Source organism: Rhinolophus ferrumequinum, chromosome 8 (assembly GCF_004115265.2).
Source record: "Rhinolophus ferrumequinum isolate MPI-CBG mRhiFer1 chromosome 8, mRhiFer1_v1.p, whole genome shotgun sequence".
NCBI lineage: Eukaryota > Metazoa > Chordata > Mammalia > Chiroptera > Rhinolophidae > Rhinolophus > Rhinolophus ferrumequinum.
In genome coordinates, this window is record NC_046291.1 from 81,978,840 (window position 1) to 81,987,479 (window position 8,640).

At 43.2% G+C, this 8,640-nt stretch overlaps 1 pseudogene; it reads left to right on the forward strand.

The window, feature by feature from the left end:
• Positions 1 to 7,480, forward strand: part of LOC117025580 (40S ribosomal protein SA-like) — a 42,916-nt pseudogene extending 35,436 nt beyond the window's left edge.
• The last annotated feature ends 1,160 nt before the right edge of the window (positions 7,481 to 8,640 follow it).

An 8,640-nucleotide genomic window follows, 5' to 3' on the forward strand; every position in this document is an offset into this window, starting at 1 on the left:
TCAAACTGCAAATTTAGCATGAATTTTACTATCTAATGATACCATAGATCCATAAAATTTACAGCGTTCGTAAACCGAAATGTTCGTCAATGGAGACATTCGAAAACTGAGGTACTACTGTATTTTGCTTCATCTTAACAAAGCGAGTGTCTCTAAACTGGTCTTACAAGTTCGAACATTCAGATTCAATCTGAAGTAACACTCCTACAAATTCTTTCCTGACGTCCCATCATCAGGCATAACTGGAACTGCACTCCCGCTCCCAAATTTGGGCCTCCAGGCGCCATAGAACTAGTATCTACCAAACTTGCCCACAAGGTATGTCTTCCAAAACCAGGTGCTAAGGCCTAGGAAGCAGAGATCAGCTCTTTCATTTTTCTGCCTGTCCTACACCTGGTGTACTGAGTAGATGGTCAGTAAATGATGGCTCAGTGAGCAAATGAACCTGAATTCCACTTATCTGTGCCTGGGTACAAAGCCAACTACATCATGTATGGGACCTGAGGCAAAATGCAAATTCTGTGCCCCCTGTTCAAAGAGCAGGCAAAAAAGTGGTGTTAAAGGTCCTAAAATATAAAGCATCTTCCTTTGTTCTGTGGTCTCTCCACTTGTCCAGGTATCTTGTATTTGCCAGGTAAAGTCGTTAAAATTAAACTTCATCTAAAACTAAAGATATATTAAATATGCAAATTATTAGCAAGAATCTTGTTCATCTTTATATTGAATAATGCTAACTTTAAATGCAACTAAAACAGTGAGACTTCACAGGTCACAAACCCAGGGAGTACAATCTAAGTATTCCCTGAGTACTCAGCCCAGCCTGTGTACAATCTTAACATATACAAGGATTAAATGACAAAATGTAAGTTATTTCCTGGCATGAATTTACAAAGAAATAGCAAGCAAAGTCAAGGAAATCTGCATATGATATGCGAAGGGCACTGTGGAATGGCTTTCTTCAACTTATAATAACATCAAAAACCTTTCATTTAACTGATGGATTGCAAACCAAATTTATTCCCATGGAGGTGGAGTCCTTTAATAGTATCTAAAATATTCAAGTAAATAAATGTCTATCTTCTTGGTGGGGGAAAAAAAGAGAGAGAGAAAAAGAGAAAGAGAGAGAGAGAGAGAGAGAGAGAGAGAGAGAGAGAGAGAGAGAGACCAGGAAATATGCTATTGATATAAAGAATTATAGATGGAGAAAATTGCAGGTTTTTATTTACTCATATGCCATTCTACCATTGTGCATGCAAGAGGCTGGAGAGATATTATATCATAATTATGGACTCCCCTAGCAGCTTGAGTATCAGTGGTTCCTATTGTTCCAAGTCTTTTGCACACCCATGAGCTCCCAGATTGCATCACACAGAAAAAGAGCAGGCACTAATTGCGCTGCATATTTATACTTCCCCTGTTCCCATCATTACCCACATAATTCCCCTTGGCTTCTAATTAGCTCAATCAGGGCTGGGGGGAATAAAATTTTAAGCAGTTTCAAATATTATGGGATTTGCTACCACCACAAAATTTGCCAAAATACTAACTTTACCCAATTATAGTTTATTTCCCATTTCTGAAGCTTTTTCAGGATAGCTTTTTTTGTTGTGTTTTGATTTAATCAAGGATAATAGTTTCTTAAACAATATCAATCTAGGTGGTTTGTACTTTGGTGTTTTCCCGGAATTAGAGGGGGGAAAGTCCATTTTGAATATAATTTTTGTTTGGCTTTTAAGTGCTGGCTATGAATACAACATCCAATAACTCTTCTGTGTTCCCTTTCCTGTCCCATTTTATAATCTGCAATGCCCAGAATCCTCACCTTTTAATCCTATGCAAATTATAATGAATGGTGCTTAGGAAGAGGATTTTCCTAAAGGGTCATATTCTGGGAAAATGAACTTAATTACTCCAGGTACCAATCAGTGATTTAAAGTTTTGAGAAATGATTTGTTGTTATTGTTAGGGAAAGCACCTAAACTTCTTTTAACATAAGCAAGAGCTGTCAGAATCACTCTTTATCCCCATCACCTCATTATTAATTCATGTGGCTTCAGAATCTCAGTTCTAATCAGGGAGACGGCTCCTGCGGCTGCAGTTACAATCAGCTCGATGCCAAGATGGCCTCATGTAATCACCCTCCTCACATCTACAGATGATTCCTAATGAAGAAAATCATTTGGAAGGCAACTGGTATGCCGAGACCCAGTTTGTAGTGTCTAATGGCTAGAGTTTGGGGGCCCACACAAGCTTTCTTCTCCGTGGACGATCAGTCTTGATCCTGGGGAAGGTCAGGGAAAGCAGAGAAAGGGAGACTTCCAGAGAGGATCTGAGACAACCTTGACCAAAGGCCAAGCCTGGCCACCTGAGAAGTAAACGAGGTCTACAAAAACTGTTTGTTTTCCCCCCATACGTAGTATTTTATTAGTGGCTAACATTGAAATATTGGAAGTATTTACATAAAACTCCTGGATGCCAGCTTCTTTTGAAAATTCATATGCTTCTACAAATAAAAGGCCTGCATGCATTCTTTTATTATTATTATTATTATTAAAATGTATTGGGGTGACAATGGTTAGTAAAGTTACATAGGTTTCAAGTGTAAAATCTGTCATACATCATGTATATATCACATTGTGTTCACCACCCAGAGTCAGTTCTCTTTCCATCACCATATGTTTGACCTCATTTACCCTCTTCTATCCCACCCGCCCCCCTTACCCTCTGGCAACCACTAAACTATTGTCTGTGTCTATGAGTTTTTATTTCTTTATTTGTTTGTCTTGTTCCTTTGTTGCTTTCAGTTTTGCATCCCACATATCAGTGAAATCATACGGTTCTCGACTTTTTCTGTCTGACTTATTTCGCTTAGCATAATAATCTCAAGATTCAACCATGTTGTCACAAATGGCACTATTTCATGACATGTTAAAAATTGGTAAGTGCTGAGTGGAGGTGGCCATTTTTCCACAGGACAAAAACTCTTTGTTCTCTGTCATTCCCACCCCACCAGGCTGGTGCATTCTTTTACCTGCCGAGCTCCTATAGACATTGGAGTTTGTTCCCCTAAATCCCAACCCAGGGTTCTCCAAATGGGTCTTTTCTCCAAGTTTCTCCGGGTGGTGGTTGGCCTGGTCCAAAATGCCAAAAGGTAATCAGCTCATAAAGCAAGAAAAACAAATAAAGCAAAAGCTTGACTCAAAAAGTTCTATTTCTAGAAATTTACGTGGAGGAAGGATCAGGCATCACCATTCTCTTTCAAAACGCATTTACTATGTACCCACCATGTGCCTCGTACAGTTTGAGGAGCTGGAATTGGAACAGTAACAAGACTACATCCCTGCCCCCACCAAGCTTTCCTTCTCTTCTCTTGCAAGACAGTCAGAAACTTGAAAACTACATAGGCATCCCATCTGGTAAACGGTAAGTGTTAACAGGCTGAATATACAAACGGACAATGGCCAGACTGCAGATTAAAACAGAATTCTGGCCTACAGCAACCTGCCCAGGAAACCACCCAGGAAGCCAGTCTGCTGTAAGACACACTTGAAAGAAGTCAGACCGCTCACTCTCTCTAGTGACAGTCCAGGAAGCCAAACAATAACTCCTATAATAACTAGCCCCAAATGTCCAGGACTTGATTAATAACTGGCAGTTTCTCTACCTTGTGTCTCTGCTTCTAACTTAGGATCAACCAGAGCAAGCCAAATAAGTGCCCCAAACTAAAACAGGGTACCCCGCTTCTAGTTAGCCTGCCTCCAGCTTCCCGAGGACTACAGCCTCCAGGCAGAGCACAGCTGAAGCCTTCCCTTTACCCCTTTCTAAAGCTTTCCCACTCCTCTGCCTGCCTTTGGGTCTCTGCTAAATGCAAGTGATGTTGGCTGACTTCCTCACTCCAGCAAACTCTCAAAAGAAGCCTTTTCTTGTTCTCATTGGGGTGGTCTTCATTATTTCCACAGGGCTTTGAGGTAAAGTGGAGTCGAGGGACAGAGCAATGGGTGGATGCGGAGATGATATTGGAGCCAAGTCCTGAGAAGAGGGAGGGAAGCAAGGAGGGAGCCATATGACTCCGGCGAGAAAGCATTCCAAGCAGTGGGAAATGCAGCACAAAGGCCAGTGGAGTAAACAAGCGGGTGTATTCCAGCCTCATCAAGCAGGAAAAAGGAGGCAAAGAGTGCTAAGGGAGGAGACCGTAGAGGCGGCTGCAGACCAGATGCCATGCTTGTTGGGAAGGACTCTGGATTTCCTCCTTGGTGTAACAGAAAGGCACTGTGAGAGTCTCAGCAGCACAGTAACATGTCCTGACTGCACCCGCGGGTGGAGGTAATGGAGTACTTACGGAGCCATCGGAATGATCCACAAGAGAGATGTTGGCCGCCAGGACTGGTGTGGAGCAATGGTTGTGGTAAGAGGCGGCCAGATTTGGGATATAAATATTGCTGAGGTGTTGAATGTGACGTGAAGTAAGAAGTCAGACAGTTCCTGTGCCCCGTCCTCCTATTTTTCCAGCCCAAATTATAACTCCTCCTGCTCACTTACACCACACTCCCAACACCACCTTCTTCAAAGTCACTTGCCCAGCTGTCCAAACAGATAGAGAATAATGTCTCAAGAGTGGAGGAGGCCATGCCTGGGGCGTTTCTGAGGAAAGAACAATGACAGTTGTATCAGTCAGAGCCAGGATGGTCTTTGTGCGGAAAGCCCTGAGGACCTCTATCTAAAACGCTCCATTCACCGGAGTTGAAATCTCCAGGACTCCCAGAGTACCCTCCTTCAGAAAGCCCAAAGCTTTTCTCTCTTTATTTCTCAGTGAGCTTCACTCCCCTTTCCTGGCGGTACCAGTGCCTTGTTGAGGCTGACGTTGTTGGTGTCCAAACCCTCCAACCTCCTCACTATGTCTGTGCGAGCCAACCTGACTTCAGCCATCTTTCTCGGCTAGAAGGTCCTGGGAACAAATGCCTGCCCCACTACCCCACCCCCACACAGCAGCCCTGGACCAACATCTGACAGGTGTGGGGCATAAACACTCCAGCTTTCTCACCCCTTGGCCAGGGTAGTTTTGAGGCATGTGTTTTGCACCATTTTTCAAGGTGACTTACTGGGGTAGCCAGCCTGATGTCACCCTTTCTTTCTCCCTTACTCGCACATAACACTGCCCTTCCAAATCAATAGCTTGCCCTTGAATTCTTGGTTCAAGTTCTGCTTCTGGGGGACCCACACTCAGACCACCTGCTATGGTCTGAATGTTTGTGCCTCCCTCCATTATGCATATGTTGAAATCCTAATTCCCAAGGTGATGGTATTAGAATGTGGGACACTTCTGGGAGGTGACTAGGTCATGCGAGTGGAGCCCTCATAAATGGGATTAGTGTTCTTATAAAAGAGACCCCACAGACCTCCCTAGCTCCTTCCACCATATAGGGCACAAGTAGAAGTTATCTGCAACCTGGAAGAAAGCCTCACCAGAACACAACCATGTGGCACCCTAATCTTGGACTTCCAGCCTCCAGAACTGTGAGAAATAAATTCTTGCTGTTTATAAGCTACCCAATCTACGGTTTTTGTTACAGTAGCCTGAATGGACTAAGATACCACCTATGACAGATTTTTAAAGTCTTAGATAGTACCCCCACAGTGGGGGAAAAAAAATCAGCTCCAGAACATGGTTTGCAATGACCACTGCCTACTAAAAGGAACCAGGCTTCTTAGAGGAGAGGATGATTCCGGAGATGGGGCAGGGAAGCTACAAGAGAATTACGACACATCTCGTACAAAAAAATTGAGGAAGTGCTCAAAGAATGATGAGAACGTGTCAAAAGGACACAAGAAGGAGCTTACAGGGGTTCTCACTGGCTAAATTTGGGACAATTGAACATCAAAATAAATGCAAACATTAAGGGACTATGACCCATCAAATAAAATAAAAATCCATGAGTATATACAGATAATAAATAAAGAAATTAAACAAACATGAAAAAGGGTAAGCTCTTCCTTTTAACATACTGCTAACTAAGAAATATAGATGGAATGATAAAATTAGTAAAACTTCATTTTAAAACATCATAGCAAAAACTGAGACAAAAATCATCCATGAATGTTAAATCTAGAAAGGAAAGTTCGATGAGGAATGGGATATTTATATGGTCTCAATATACTGGTATCTCCCTATAAAATACTTAACTAATTACAAAAGGAAAACCAGTACAATAGAGAAAATGGAACAAAACAAAGACCATTCCCTTAGACATGCCTTAGAAACAAAGTTTCTCACTTATTCCTTACCAAGAAGGAAATAGGGAATAAGATCAGAATCCCATATATAGCATAGATATCACCTACATCTTTGATACGTATGCTATGTTTACAGTAATGCTCTAGTTACACGTACTTAGGGATAGGGTCATTCTTGACTACTCCCTTTACTCTTTTCATAAAGCCTAGGTTTTATTAAAGAACCACCCCACAGGCAGGTGAGCCCCACTGATCATTCTTCAAAATTATCAGTGCTCAGTGTTGATCAAGAAAAAAGACTGAGCCCCTTTCTGCACTTTTCAGAGAGGGATCCCTACGGCATTGTTCCCAGTTCCCAAATAACGTAAAGGAAATCTTTCACAATGTCCGGGAGCCCTTGATGTCCTACAAATGACAGAGGAGGATGTCCTCAAATTCCTTGCAGCAGGAACCCACTTACCTGGCACCAACCTTGACTTCCAAATGGAATAGTACATCTACAAATGGAAAAGTGATGGCATCTACATCATAAATCTGAAGAGAACCTGGGAGAAGCTTCTGCTGGCAACTCATGCCGTTGTTGCCATTGAAAATCCAGCTGATGTCAGAGTCAGATTGTCCAGGAATACCAGCCAGCAAGCTGTGCTGAAGTTTGCTGCGGCCACCGGAGCCACTCCTATTGCTGGTCGCTTCACTCCTGGGACCTTCACTAACCAGATCCTGGCAGCCTCCGGGAGGTTACCAATCCCAGGGCTGGCCACCAGCCTCTCACAGAGGTGTCTTATGTTAACCTGCTGACCACTGCTCTGTGTAACACAGACTCTCCTCTGTGCTATGGGGACACCGCCATCCCTTGCAGCAACAAGAGAGCTCACTCTGTGGGTCTGAGGTAGTGGCTGCTGGTCTGGGAAGTTCTGCGCATACGTGGCACCATCACCCGTGAGCACCCGTGGGAGGTCATGCCTGACCTCTGCTTCTCCAGAGACCCTGAGGAGATTGAAAAGGAAGAGCAGGCTGCTGCTGAAAGGCTGTGACCAAGGAGGAATTTCAGGGTGACTGGACTGCTGCAGCTCCCGAGTTCACGGCTGCTCAACCTGAGGTCACAGACGAGTCTGAAGGCATGCAGGTGCCCTCGGTGCCTACTCAGCAGCTTCCTACGGAAGACGGGAGTGCTCAGCCAGCTACTGCAGCTTGGTCTGCAGCCGCCACTGCTCAGGCCACGGAATGGGGAGGACCAGCCACTGAGTGATCCTAAGCTGTTCTTCCACAAATTCTTATGCAAAATGGAAATAAGGTTGACGGCAAATAAACAGTTTCTAATAAGTTTAAAAAAAAGAAAGAAAGAAAGAAAGAAGATTAAGTGAGAGTGAGCTAACTACCTTTTACTGGTGGAGCGCTAAGAAAGCCAGTGTCCCCCAAGGGAACCCGCCTTACATCCAGTCCCTGAATGAATATGCATGCTACCCCTTTAGTGCTACCTAAATCACCTTCCCATCTGTTTTATCTACCTAATATTTAAACATCAAATTGCAGCAAAATTGTCTTTCTCTGTCTCCCACCCCAAAGGTTGAGGCTCTGTCCATTTTCTTTTGTTTTTAAACCAATTTTTCATGTTTGTCATTTAAGATGACAAATGCTCAAGCATTTTTAGTAGCATGAAGTGAACTGAATGGTGGCCTCCAAAAAGATGTGTACATATTGTAATCCCTAGAACCTGTGAATAAGACCTTATTTGGAAAAGGGGTCTTTTCAGCTATAATTAAGTTAATTAATTTAATTTAACAAACCGACTTTTTATTAATTCAAAGATTTGGAGATTCAGAGATTATCCTGGATTATCCCTGTTAACCCTAAATACCATCACAACTGTCTTTATAATAGAGAGGCAGAGGGAGATTAGACATACATCTACAGAAGAGAAGGTGAGATGAAGATGGAGCAGAGAAAGATGCAGCCGCAAGCCAAGAGTGCGAACAGCCACCAGAAACTAGAGGACACAAGAAATGGATTCTCTGCTAGAGCCTCCAGAGAGAGTGTGGTCCTGCTGACACCTTGGTTTCAGACTTCTGGCCTCCAGAACCACAAGAAAATAAATTTCTGTTGTTCTTAAGTCACCAAGTTTGTGGCAATTTATTCAGCAGCCCCCGGAAACCAACACACAGTAGAACCGTTCTTTCAAATGGAATCTTATGCAGCCCCCCAGTATGTACAATAGTTCAAAGCGGGGTGGGGAGCAGTAGCCTCCCAGCACAGGTCATCTCTCCCCTCGTCCTGTCTCACTAACCTATGTCCCTGAAGGCTCATTCTCATTGGCGTTGAGCACAAAGTAGCTCTACAGAACAGTTTGAAAACAAGTCTTCTAAATAATTCATCATAGTCAGTATTCTAATACTTTAATTCCCTAGGCAT